The sequence below is a fragment of the Thunnus maccoyii genome, chromosome 20, assembly GCF_910596095.1.
Source record: "Thunnus maccoyii chromosome 20, fThuMac1.1, whole genome shotgun sequence".
Classification (NCBI taxonomy): Eukaryota; Metazoa; Chordata; class Actinopteri; order Scombriformes; family Scombridae; genus Thunnus; species Thunnus maccoyii.
This window is the reverse complement of record NC_056552.1, coordinates 21,084,238-21,097,005: the sequence shown is the minus strand read 5'-3', so window position 1 is coordinate 21,097,005 and position 12,768 is coordinate 21,084,238. Positions and strand designations below refer to the sequence as shown.

The 12,768-nt window shown below is 41.2% G+C and overlaps 2 long non-coding RNA genes across 2 annotated transcripts in view; one reads left to right on the top strand and one right to left on the bottom strand.

Moving 5' to 3' along the window:
- Positions 1–456: 456 nt before the first annotated feature.
- The window catches only part of LOC121886748, a 197,227-nt gene continuing 184,915 nt past the window's right edge, over positions 457–12,768 (top strand). Inside the window, exon 1 of the long non-coding RNA XR_006092832.1 lies at positions 457–539. This is a non-coding gene — a long non-coding RNA (uncharacterized LOC121886748). The remainder of the gene's footprint in view (positions 540–12,768) is intronic.
- LOC121886749 lies at positions 1,961–12,254 on the bottom strand. Its single transcript, XR_006092833.1, has 3 exons — positions 11,708–12,254; positions 11,161–11,274; positions 1,961–2,717 (listed from the first exon to the last, which is right to left on the bottom strand). It is a non-coding gene; the product is annotated as an uncharacterized LOC121886749 (long non-coding RNA).

The window sequence follows — 12,768 nt, the reverse complement described above, 5'->3', positions numbered from 1 at the left end:
TCTAGAGGGGATCTTTAAGTAAAAAGTAGCAGTAACACTTCATAAAATATTAAATTACACATAAACATCCCACATTAAACGTTTTAGTAAATATTGAATAAAAGAACACCAAAAAGTAATCATTAGTGTAGTCATCGTAGTATATGGCTTGCGGTGGTTCTAATTTCAACTTTCCTCCCAAACTGTCAGGTAGTTTAATCAATAACAATCCATTAAGATTGTGTTTTGTGTCCAGACTCCTCGCCTGAAATGTAATAGAGTTAGAATTACAATATTTTCCTCTAAAGCATAGTTAAGTGGAAATTTTAACCGACTGAACTGGCACCTTTCTGTGTTATGAGATTGTCTTCTCTCAAACTGAGGCACAGTATCCAAGTCTAGACCTGGGGTTGCTTTTCCATCAGACACTCCATCCTGACACTGTGAATTCATCTTGCAGCGGGAACATGGTGTGAAGTTTTCTCAGGCTGCCGCTGCTCCCGCTGATGGAGTGAGCTGTAAGATGACCCAGGAACCAGCTGGAGCTGCAAATAGATGAGGTGTGTGTGTGTGTGTGTGTGTATGTGTGGGTGCAAGTGTGTGTTGATCCATGACTTCATAATTACCAACCGCTCTCAGGGGAACATCAGAGTGCTGCTGGTGACCGAAGCAGTGACCTCATCAGTGACATCACAGCCGATGGGGCTCCGCTTTAGCTCGGAGGCAAAACAGGAAGCTTTGATTGAGTACATGCGGGAGCACGTGCGTGTATGTGTGTGGGCTTATGGCTATATTCATATGTGTGTATGCATATTTAAACGCGGTTGGGTCATGCGCCCCCTTCAATCAGTGTGTTCAAACAGGTGTGTGTGTGTGTGTTTATCTACAAATTTAGAGTGTGTACATGTGTTTCCCTCTGCATCATAGGCCCTGTTCACACTACACTATTATTTAACAGTGAGCTGAACCTGTGTCCATTCCTATATTGAACACATGTGGCACCACTCAACTCTGCTGTTGTCATGGCCTATTGTCATTGTGTTTTGTTTGGCTCACGTACAGTAATGTTATGGTGCAGTAAAGATGTGATTTACAAGATGTCATTAGTGTATTACCCATGCTGTGATGTTCCGGTCATGTATTTTGTACGCGTGTGGGTCGGCCGTTATATATCGATTATCATCTGGGAAATAATTCATTTACGAGCCTCTCATGAGCAGCAAAAATAGAAATATTACATGGAATAATCGAAAATAATGGAGGACTTGGATTTCTCTCTACTCGGATTCGACAGTGATGAAAGGACACTTCTTTGTTAAAGTAAAAGAATAAAATTAAATAAAAAGCTTTTGTTATTGTGGCTACATGATTTAAAACAAAGTTGAAAACTGGAGGACAGAATTATGATGACAAATCAAATTCTGTGGCAGGTGACCGTTGGTTACATGAACAGTATTTGGGCTCTTAAAAAGAGTTACATGGAAGGAGCCAGTGCTTCCAGAAGTGTTTTACTCAGTTTATACAAAGTTCCCATTGCAATTTTTTCTTACTGAAACTCTTGTGGACTCTCCTGGATAGTGTAACAAGCTACTAGATTAATTATCATTTCTGTCATTTCTGAGAAATCATGTTTAGTCTGTCAGTTTGGCGGCCGGGTCTAAATACTGCAATATCCATGAACCTCGGCACGAATCAGAGATGTGGGGAATCAAAAAGCAAACGTGGCACCATTGTTACCGAACTCATCCAAACTTGACCCAGAAAATAAGTTAAATAATTTACCAAAATTTAATAGTGTAACCTTTAGTTTTCACCCACCGACAGCAGCACGTGTACTTTTGTGTTTTAACCTCTGTGATTAGATGTTTCTAGCCAAAATGCACCATGGGAGTCGAAGTTAACTTCTCCCACAAAGTTTTTGTGTACATGGGCTCGTACATTTGACTCTGTATCAAAAAACAGACATTTTCTGACACAACTGTTCATCTTTTTGACTGATTATTTAATCCAGAGAGTTTTATGCCAATCCAAGCCGTAGCAATGCTCCAACTATCAGTCATGTAAATTTGTCATTGGAAACAATGAATGGGACTTTTACTTCCAGTGTCCAAAATCATTTATCCCATTATACAACTCAATGAGAATTTGTCATTGTTGCCATGGTCGCAGGTTAATCAATACAGCTTAACTTTCCAATGTTGGCATTAACAAAAATGAGACACAGCAAAGCAAGAAAGGCAAGTTTAACAACTGTTATTTGCAGAGATGCCTCAATACAGACACACATATCTTCTGTTGCTCTCCACATCCTAAAATGTGTATCAATCCAATCATCCAAAGAAATTAGATACGGTCAGTGATTCAATATCTGCATGTAACCTGTGATATGAGCACAGCATAGGATTCACTGTGTGTAGAAGCATCATGTACAGATGCTGATGTGGGTGCAGGGCTGTCTGTGATGCACCTGAGGGGACGAGCTCAGCCCGGCAGGGAGCCGTCACGCCTCTGATGGGTCCCGCTGTTCCTGTTGACCCCTCAGGTCTTCACCATGCCCCCCCGACGGCCAACCAGCAGGCCTTTGAATCGGCTGTGAGCGGTGGAACTGCTGGAGGGCGGGGTCATGTGGTTGAGGTCAGAGGTCAAAAGTCAGCACTCCAGCGGTGAGGCGCTGATTAAACGGTGCCTTCATCTCTCTCTGATCCTGACCTTTCAGCTGGACATCAAGGAGGAGAAGTCTGAAAGATGAGATGGGAGGCTGACACTCGCACGTGCTCATAGTCACAGATCCACCGATGCTGCTTCAGCACCGAGAACATTGTCTTTGATTTCTGCATTTCTCAATACATTTTTATAGCTCACTATTCCAACAGAAAACTAGACTCTCACTATTCCTCACAATAACCCCGAATCCCGTCATGAATTAACCCCAAAAAACTTCTGCGTGATGTGAGAGGTGTTGAGATCAGGTAACTATGACTTGCATCATATTCATATTTCAATCATACCATTTACTGAGCACTCGCGACCTCTATGGAAGCATCTACTTTTACTACACTTTTCCACCTATTTATTCAGTTTTTCCTTTAATTTTTCACATGTCTGTATTTGCATGGGAAAATGAACTTGTGGGAAATCACAGGACTCTCAAATGCAACTGAACAAAATCAGTAATTTCCAACTCATTACTTCGCAACTGCTCAAACAACAGAAACAGAAATCCGAGACTTTGCAGCAAAAAACAAATATCGCTGTCTTCTCATATATGTAGTACATAGGTAGTGCTGTACTTTTGTCTTGTAGAAACAGGAGATTTGCATGCAATTAAAATCACAGATACCTTTTTTGGATGTTCACTTCTTTACTCAAATGTGATGACAATTTAATTTAGTCCCTTTTACATTAAAGTAACAACTGCAATCTTATTAGCTCGGACCTTGTAACATTTCTGTAAAACAACACAACACAAGTCTGAACTGATGCTGTCAGACTTACATAAAGACCCCAATAAGTTAAATCAGAAGCATGACTTGTTCTCCTTATTCAGAATGCTCAAAAAATGTATCGCTCAACTGCTTAAATGAAATCTCACATCTAAAAGATAATAATAAAATCTCAAATAAAAAATAAGTTGTTTTGGAGTCATATCAGTCTAAAAAAATCATTTTTAGGCTAAAAAAACCCACAATAATCATTAGACCAACCATCTACTCATTATATTTGAAATTTTCAGTTATACCACATACTGCATGGATGAAATTATGAATATCTAGCAAATGCATTCTGCTTTTTCTGTCCCCTTACATGTGAATGAAGCCATAAGGAACATTTCTGTAAAGATCTGAGTGATAAAAAGCCATCACTTTACAGACAGATGAAGCCACAAATGTTACACGTTCAATTCAAAGTTACTCAAAGTTTTCTGTTACTGCACACTACTTCTCCAGTCTCAAAACCAAAACATATGAAGTGCATTTGTTACTTATGGTAGACCCAGTATCATCTGTTGGCTAAATCCCAGTGAAATCACAGTCCTTGTAGAGTTTGCATGACTTCTGCTGTACCACTTTTGTTTTGCTTCATATTTCCACGTGGCCATTTGCACCCCAGATCACTGCTGGCTGCAGTTTTTGACATTTGTTTATCTCCTTGGCTTGTCCTACTATACGTGCCTTTTCAAATCATTCAATCTTTATCTACTCTTTCTGTTTTCAACTCTTTGTTTTCTTTCTACCTCGCCTTCCCACACCTCATTTCTCTTTGCCTTGGCACCTCGCCCTCTGCACTTTCCTCCACCACCCCCTCTGCCCCAGCGTCTGTCTGTATATGCTCTCGTAGGTCTGTATACTCTAGTTTTAGAGGCAGCAGGCTCTTGTCGGTCATTAATACTCGAGTTAAATGGTCTGTGACTCTTCCTGGCCTGGCGAGGAGGCAGAGATGTATAGGTGTAGTTGGTACTGTTCCTAACAGACTTCCCCAGCAACAGCAGGGTTTTTGCCACCTCAGAGTGGCCTCGGTCATGAAACAGCTAAAGCCCTCTTTGCAGAATGTTAAAGGGAGACGGCAGGAGTGGATATGGGTGTGGAGGAAAAGATGAGGGGTGACATGTAAGTTTGGAAAAAGGGGACAGGAAGGCTACCTGAGTGAATATGTTCTATTTAGTTTAGGTGGTGTCCTGCCTGCCTCTCTGCATCCCTGGTTCAAACCTGGGTTTAACTGCTGCCCTCGGAGACACTGTGGTTTCAGAGATTTACACTTAGCATATTTATGGACTCCAAAGAAGACATATTTACACCAGCTTTGCATCTGAAGGAACCGTGGTCATATTTGGCAGCGTGTGCCGTGGCAATTACTGGTGTTTCCCGATGAAAAATTGCAATAATTTTGCTTCCACCTTCGGCAAACTTCAGCAAACTTTTGGGACAACAAATCAACTGACCGCTCCGCTTCCATCCGCAGGCCACCTAGGAGAAGCAACCCCCCGCATCCCCAGCTCCTGCCCCTCTCCCATGACGAATCTCTCCGAAACAATAACGCTGCTTGTTTTCTGCTCCCTCTCGGCGAATTCCACTTCCCACCGCGAGCCACCGAAGCTCCGTGTCACCCTGGATGTCGCGGAGGAGAGCATCCCTCGTTAGCCGTCGTCATTCCTGATCGAAATAGCATTCTGCATCAGAAACCAAATCAAATATGAACTCGAGTAGTGGCGGCACCACCCACGGTACGCACACACCGACCTCCTTCGGTAAACAGACAAGGCTTTTAGCTGGGGCCCCGGTGGTCCGACTGTGGTCCCACCTCTCACCAGGGCCATGCTGGCATCCGTTTGAAATCCAAACCTGTCCGAGGAGAGGGATGCTACGCCCTTTTCAGTCCTGGCTGCGGACCAGGAACCATAAATGTGGCTCCTAACCTGAGGTGGACAAATGGAGGGGAGGGAGGAGCGTCTGAGGAGGGGGGGAAAGGATGCAAGATACGCGCATGTGTGTGTGTGTGTGTCTGTGTCTGCAAATTTGTGCAAAGGTGACGTGAGAAATCAGGGATGAAACAGTAAAGGTATATGTAGACAGGAGGGGGAGTTATGAAGGTTAAGCTGGATTGGTTTTTTTCTAAGAAGGGTAATATATCTTATTTAGTGTGTTTAAAAATCTCAGGGAGTATCAGAGAGGAGTAAAAATTAACAGAAAAGCCTCACTGGTCAGCTCACTTGGACTATGAAAGAAGCCATTCAAGGCCGCGGGTGGCAACAGGTCTGGCACGCGGCTCGAGAAAACGAAAACGACGCTCGATTTGAGGACCGCAAAGCAAAAACAGGGAAGCCAAAAAAGTTTTTCAGCAAACATTTTTAGCTTTTTTTCAAGAACCCCCTACTCGTTTTGGGGTTGGTGGTGGGGGACGGGGGTGGTGGAATGACCGACTAAGCAACTTTTTTGCCCCACTCTTTTTTTTTTTTTTCGATTTTAATCTTTTATTTAAGTAAATTATCTTCCTCCCAAATATTGAACTCTAACTTGGCATGAATGTGACTTAGATATATTTCATGTGTTTGCTGTAGCAGCGTATATCATACTGGATATCTATATATAGACCTATACTGTATATAGCTCTGTGTGTGCATGCATTTACAGTTCCTGTATCTTCCTTTTCTCAGAAACACACACATCTTCTCCCACACTAACATCTTCTCCTTTACTTATTTCTTCCACAGTCATAACTTTGACTGTCGCTCAGTATTCAAACAGGAGCTCTAGTATATGTGGGAGGCTTTGTGTTGGGGTGTGTGAATGTGCACATATCTCCATGCATGTATGCATGTGTGAGCATGGCCGTCCGTGCATTTTTAGCAGGCGGACACCTGTGGCAAACAAAGATGGCCTTATATCCCCGCTGCTAGATGCCACTGTCATTCAGCAGGGCCCCAGCTGCATAGCATTCACTCTGCCCTCATATTCAGGCTCCCTGCCCATGAGACAAGATGAATGGTTGTCATGACAACACAAAGCCACTTATCAGAAGTCACAAGACGTGTCCCTCATGTTGGGTATGGCACTGCTTAGCATCACTGTCCTGTTTTAATTAAAGGCGTTCAAATCATTTCCCAAAAAACAACAATAAGTTCATAAAAGATTATATGATCCATATAAAAGTCATTATCGTGTCATAAATCTGTGACACTGGAACCAGATTTAGTGATATAATAGCTTAAACATGTACCCATGCACACCCTAATTGTTCCAAATCTGTCTCTGACTTCTCAGCCAGCTCTCTTTATCTGCTCTATCTTGGAATCGGTGCAGGTCAAGCAAAAACAAAGGAGCTGTCACAGCAAGCATCAGGCCAGAACCCCCAACCCCCCCACCCCCCCACCCCCCTCTCCATCACTAACTTCCACACAACAAGCTCTTTATAGTTGCCACTGATGATAGTCAAACAGCTGTGTGTTTGTGTGTAGTGTGAAGGGAGGAGGGGTACAACTTGAAAGCTTGACAAGTTTCAGATAGTCTGTCGTGTGACTCAGCTGGAAGGCTGAAACCATTGTTCTGGGTATTAAAGTATGTATGTAAGTAAATATGTTTAAGCTGAACATATTCAAATTTAATTTGCTTGAAAACAAACTTGTAGTCTGCACCATGGTAACAACACACTGCATTTGTCACATGTGGTTCCTGTAAAGTTTTGCCCTCATTTTTTGAGTGCGCTTTTATTGCAATTAATTTGTCTGCTATTCATATAAGTACAGAAAAGAATAGAAAGACTGAATCAGTCAGTTTGGATGGTCATTTTATCAGAGCCTTTACAAACCAAACAAGGCTGTATCCTCAGAAGCAAACTGTCGAGAATTTATAGAAACTGGTGTTCATTATCCTGCCCAAACAGAAAGATAAAGATGGTGACTCTAACAAGCATTGACCCTGTGATTATATCATGATTTGTCACGTAACACTCCTGCATGCTCACAGTCACTGTACCGAAGTTGCAATGAAGCTTAAAAAAACTGGTAAAAGTTCATGTTTTCACCCATCTATCTGCTTAACTGGTTGTTAGGAAGGTTTCTTGTGAGTGATTTGGCTGAAATGTGAGGAATTATCTTTAAAAGATCTGCTAATTTGACTTGGTAGAGGTCCAGATTAGTAATTTCCACAATTACACAATTACACATTCGCACAGATTGAAACTACTTTGCAAAGGTTGCATTCTAAGTGATTTCTATTTTGAGACTTTCACTGCGGTTGTATTTGAGTAAATCCATTACTAACACTACATACTGTACAACCCAGCATAATGACAAATGTGTTATGTATTGTGTTCCACCACATGGCAGCAGTTATTAGAGTCACTTCACATCTCTGAATCTAAATGGGAGTTTCAGTAATGCCTGTAACAGTAGCAGTGATCACGCTGCAGACTCCATCCTCTCATTATAGCAGCAGAAAACACAATATATGATCTTCCTCTCACGTGTATATTTTAATGCACATTAAATCACTTGATTAACAGGCAGCCATCGTCTTTTTTTTCCCCTTCCAGTGGTTGCAAAGTCCATTAAGATCTTTCCCCCTCAACATGATGAAGCACCCCTGAAAAAACTCGACCCCCCGGTGTGTAATGATCATAGTTTTACATGTGATGGTTCTGTCCTTCACAGCTATTAGAGCTGAGGTCTGGTTTTCCTCACTGAAATTTAAGGGAGAACAACAGGGGACAAGTAAAAGTTGATGCCAGGAGCTGGACTAAATTGCTACTCATTTTTGTACAAAAAAAGTATTTTATTCATCAAGTCACGCGAGTGTTTTTTGGAAGGCAGTCGTTAAAATTTCAAATTTCAGAGATATGAAGACATTTCGGAGCACATATAAATGGATCCATGGCAGTAGCCGTGGCATTAGTGTCTCTTTGAACATTTATAGCGCACCTGACATGCATTTACAACTCCAGACTATTTCTTCTTGAATGTTACTCAATAATAACAAAATGATTATAGCATAAAACAAAATGAATGTCCCTACAACTGTACCTTCTAGCTGCCAACAGTTAAAAGTAGAACTTCATATTTTCCAAGCAATCCCTCTTTGGGTTGGAACTAAAATGCAGTCAAAAATGATACAGTACGACTTCCACCTCCTCATTTACCACTGAAAGCTGCTCTCTCACCCATATGTATGAAAGTCATAGACTTAAACAGCATTAGAACAAGGCAAGTTGATGGAAAGTGGCTACAGCAAAAAGGTAAATTACAACACTTCATCACAAAATAATTCTTGGAACACTCCAAACATCACAGATTAACAAGAACTAACATTATAAGCACATCCAAGGGGCTATTTTTTCTTTAAACTGCATTATTTGACCTTCCATGTGTCACCTGGGCAAACGTCATACCGCTCGCTAGCACGCCGCTGCACCTTGGCACTTTGTTAATGGAGACAGAGAGAGTGATGGAAAGTGAGTGTTTTCGCAAAAAGAGCAACACTGACAATGAAATTGGGTGTTTGAGAGTGATAAAATAGAAAGAGAGAGCGGGCGATCCATTAAGGCTAACCATTTCTGTTTGGAAAGTTCTCCCTGGCAGCAAATTCGTCCCAATCATCGAGCTCTAATGTAATCACTTTATGAGGCCAAGGCATAATGAATATAGTGTTTAGGTGTGCAGATTCAGTCCTGGACCCTGGTCCTCTAGAGGGAAGTGTACATTTCTGTGGCATCCTGTATTTATTTGAAATACCCTCTGTCTGGTCTCGTAATACAGACACAGGCAAGTGGGCATAGAAACCCTTTTCTATTCCATCCATTTTCATGATGTGGTCTTGCATTAATGGAACTCTCCATATGTTTTGAAGAAATAAAGCAGTAAAAGTTGCTCTGCTCTGCCTTCACTCAATTTGTCTCACATTTTAGGAGGAAAAAGGCATACAATTTGTTTCCATTTTTAGTTTAAGATATACAATTTGTCTCCATTTCACTGGAGAGGTATATTTGAGTTACATGGGTCTTGAGTCTTTGCCAGCTTGTTGGTCTTTCAAACTGGACCCTGCCTGTGTACACACATTTGAATAGATGCACAGCCTTGGTGTAAGGAAAAAAACTGAGGTTTTCACAGTTTGGGATTTTGTTCTTGACATAGCGTCAAAGCCGCTGAAACAGCATTTACACCATCATGGGACATTAAACCCTCCACTGAAACCACAACAAGGAAATGTTATTAGTGTTAGCAGCTCTTAAATGCACCTACGTGCCATTAAAGCAATAGTTCAGCATTTTGGGAAAATTGTCACAAATTATTCACTTTCTTGCTGAGGCCAAGATGAGAAGATCAATGTCATTCCCATGTCTCATCTAACTTTCAGCAGGAAAGTCAATTGAGCGTATTTTCCAAAACGCCAAACTATTCTTTAAAGGTTTAATCAGACCGACCATGTGGGTTTGCATGTCTCTGTAGGGGTGATGGGATTTCAAGATTTCTACGTAAGCACAGCCATGTAACTCAAAAAATAAACACACAAATGTACATAAATTCAAATGAAATAGAATTATACTAATGATAGGGTTAGACCGAGTCTATGTAAAGGCATTCGGGACTCAGACTCAGAGGTAGGCACTATAGTAAGGGTGGTGAGAGGATCAACAAATATTGAACGACTCCTCTCACACCTGCTGCTGGACGGCTCGCCTTTGCGGGCTCGAAATCCTCTAAAATTAGATCCTCCTTCCTCCTCTGTCATCACTTCCCTCAGTGTATGTAGAAGTGTGTCCATGTGTCTGCATAGGCATGCATATATGTACGTGTAGTTGTGTACAAATGTGCGAGCACCTGCAGACATACAGTGTCAGTCAAAAGTTTGAACTCATTTTCTCATTCAAGTAAATGGGAAGGTGTGTCCAAACTTTTGACTGGTACTGTATGTTCGTACATGTGCTTGGTTCAGGTGTCACCATGCCAACATCCACAATGTCCTGTTCCAGACTTCACTCATGTAGCTTTTGTTTGTTTTTGACTTAACACTTGTCTGAACACGGCTGCCATCCAGGCCCAAAGTGGCCTTAGTCCATTTGTACAACGCGTACAGGAAATGTCCCAACATTTCTTGCTTCAGGGATGTTAACTGTGGGGTGACTGTATTAGCAGTTATTTTTATATTCTATTAATTGCCACTCTATTACCAACTGAGATAAGGTTGATTTACCTGGGCCAGTGTGGATAACATAAAAATGTGGTATTAAATGTAACAAAACCTAAGAATGAATATTTGATGAATTTAGACGTTCTAAAACTGAGAACTGTTCCCAAATGCCAAATTAGTCTTTCCTTCTTTATACAAAGCTTTCAAGTCCCACTTTTTACTAAGAATTTTTGGCACATTAGTCAAAGTTTCAGCTGATTCTCATAAAGTTTAAGTTTTGTACATACTGGTCCTAAAAACACTTCTAAAACATCTGTAAGATTAAGAAAAAACAGTTTTTCCTTGTCATTTCAAAAGTACAAACTGTATTTTATTTTCATGATAGTGTTTTATTTAACAGCTTCATTGTATAGGTTATGAGCATTGCTAAGACAGAGCTTTATATTTGTGTTACAGACCTCCAGCCTCTGACAGGCATAAACAAGTCCAGCTAAACCCAATCATCTACACTGTTTGGATGTTAAAAAAAGTTAAAGTTGTAACCTGAAATGCAAATTTTTACCCTCCACTGCAGTGTAGACCAAAGCCCTCCAGTAAACAAGTTTTATGGCTTCCATCAGTAGCAGCATCGTGCACCATCTTTTTCCTGGTGGTCAGAGCACCAAAAGTGTCAGAGCTGTGAAAAACCATAATAAAGAGGAGAAATACAGTTTAAGTTAGATGCCGTATTTTACAGCCATATAAGCTTCTTGCTTTAAGCTCCGCATTTACCTGTTATTTATATTCTAACAAACGTGAAGGTTATGGCCTTGCTGTCTCCTGCAATACAACTAACATGTTGAGGTTAAAAGCAGAGACAGAAAATTGTTCCTGTGTGCTGAGACATCTTCATCCTTTCATGTCCCTGTGTTAATCTGTAGACTTTAAAGCCCCCCCTCTCGTGCATGTGTTTGCAATAATGAACTGTGCCTATAAGGAGTAAATGTGGTATTCAATGGAGAACAGGTGACCTGTGAGTTTATCACACACAGACACAGAAGGCCAAACCAAACGTCTGAGCACCCAGTCAATAGCTCGCGTGAGTCTGACCAGTTGCTTTCCTACCGTACCTGCTTGTGTGTCGAATCACTTTCACGCGGCGGGTTCAAGGGCGTGGCTGATCATGTGAAAGCCGGCAAGCCACGCTCCACGGCCGGCGGTCACGTCGATTGGTGCTGACACCTGGCAAACGCTCCTGCGTTTTCACGTATGGGAGAACATCGACATGCAACTTCCTTCTGCGGTTTGGGTCGCTCCCCAAACGTCTTTCCATTACCTTCCAGTGCCACACAGATGTTTTGGTGGATTTCGCGCTGTAACTCGTGAAGGTTTGGATTCAGTGGACTTGTTGTGTTGCTGGTGGCTGTTTGGCTTGACTATGAATGGATTCACAGCAGTGCTTATTTGAGATCAGATTGCAATCTGTCTGGGGCTATGGAGCCTTTGTAAACCCAAGCAGTAGATGCAGACAGTGTGGATCTGTATGGAAGTCATGCTTATATATGTGTATATTTGGTCTGTGTGTTCTGCAAATGTCTCTTTATATGTGATATATAGGCCATTCATATCCCAGAGGTAAATATAACAGTAAAAGTTTTAGGAGATAATTTGAGGCAGATCCATGAATGTACACAAGCACACAGTATACATGATACTAAGAAGTCAAGGAAACATGCAGTCAGGTCCAATTAAATATATATATTTTTGTAGTTGCATAAAAATGCAAGTACATTTGTTAGCCTAAAACAGAAACGCAGAGAAAACACAACTTAAAAAGTGTACAGGATCCATGCATTGATGAGAGGTACTGTATGATATCCACACAGGGATTTAACATTAAAGGGCCAAAAATATTCCAAAATGGATACGAAGAGCAGACACGTTCTGCATTAGCCTGCATAGTTGTATTTGGACATCATGAGCAGATCACATGAACCCTCGTGCTTATGCAAAAAATTGACAAATAATTAGAGCTTTAGAGTTTTTACTTCCTCATACTGATGAAATCCAAAGAACTTGTTCTTGTTATTATGTTTTTGACATTAAGTTCAGCTTCACATTTAGAGCATCATAAATTCAGTAACAAATAAAATGAAAATTCAATGTGTACTTACAGTTTTTTTTTCCAGAG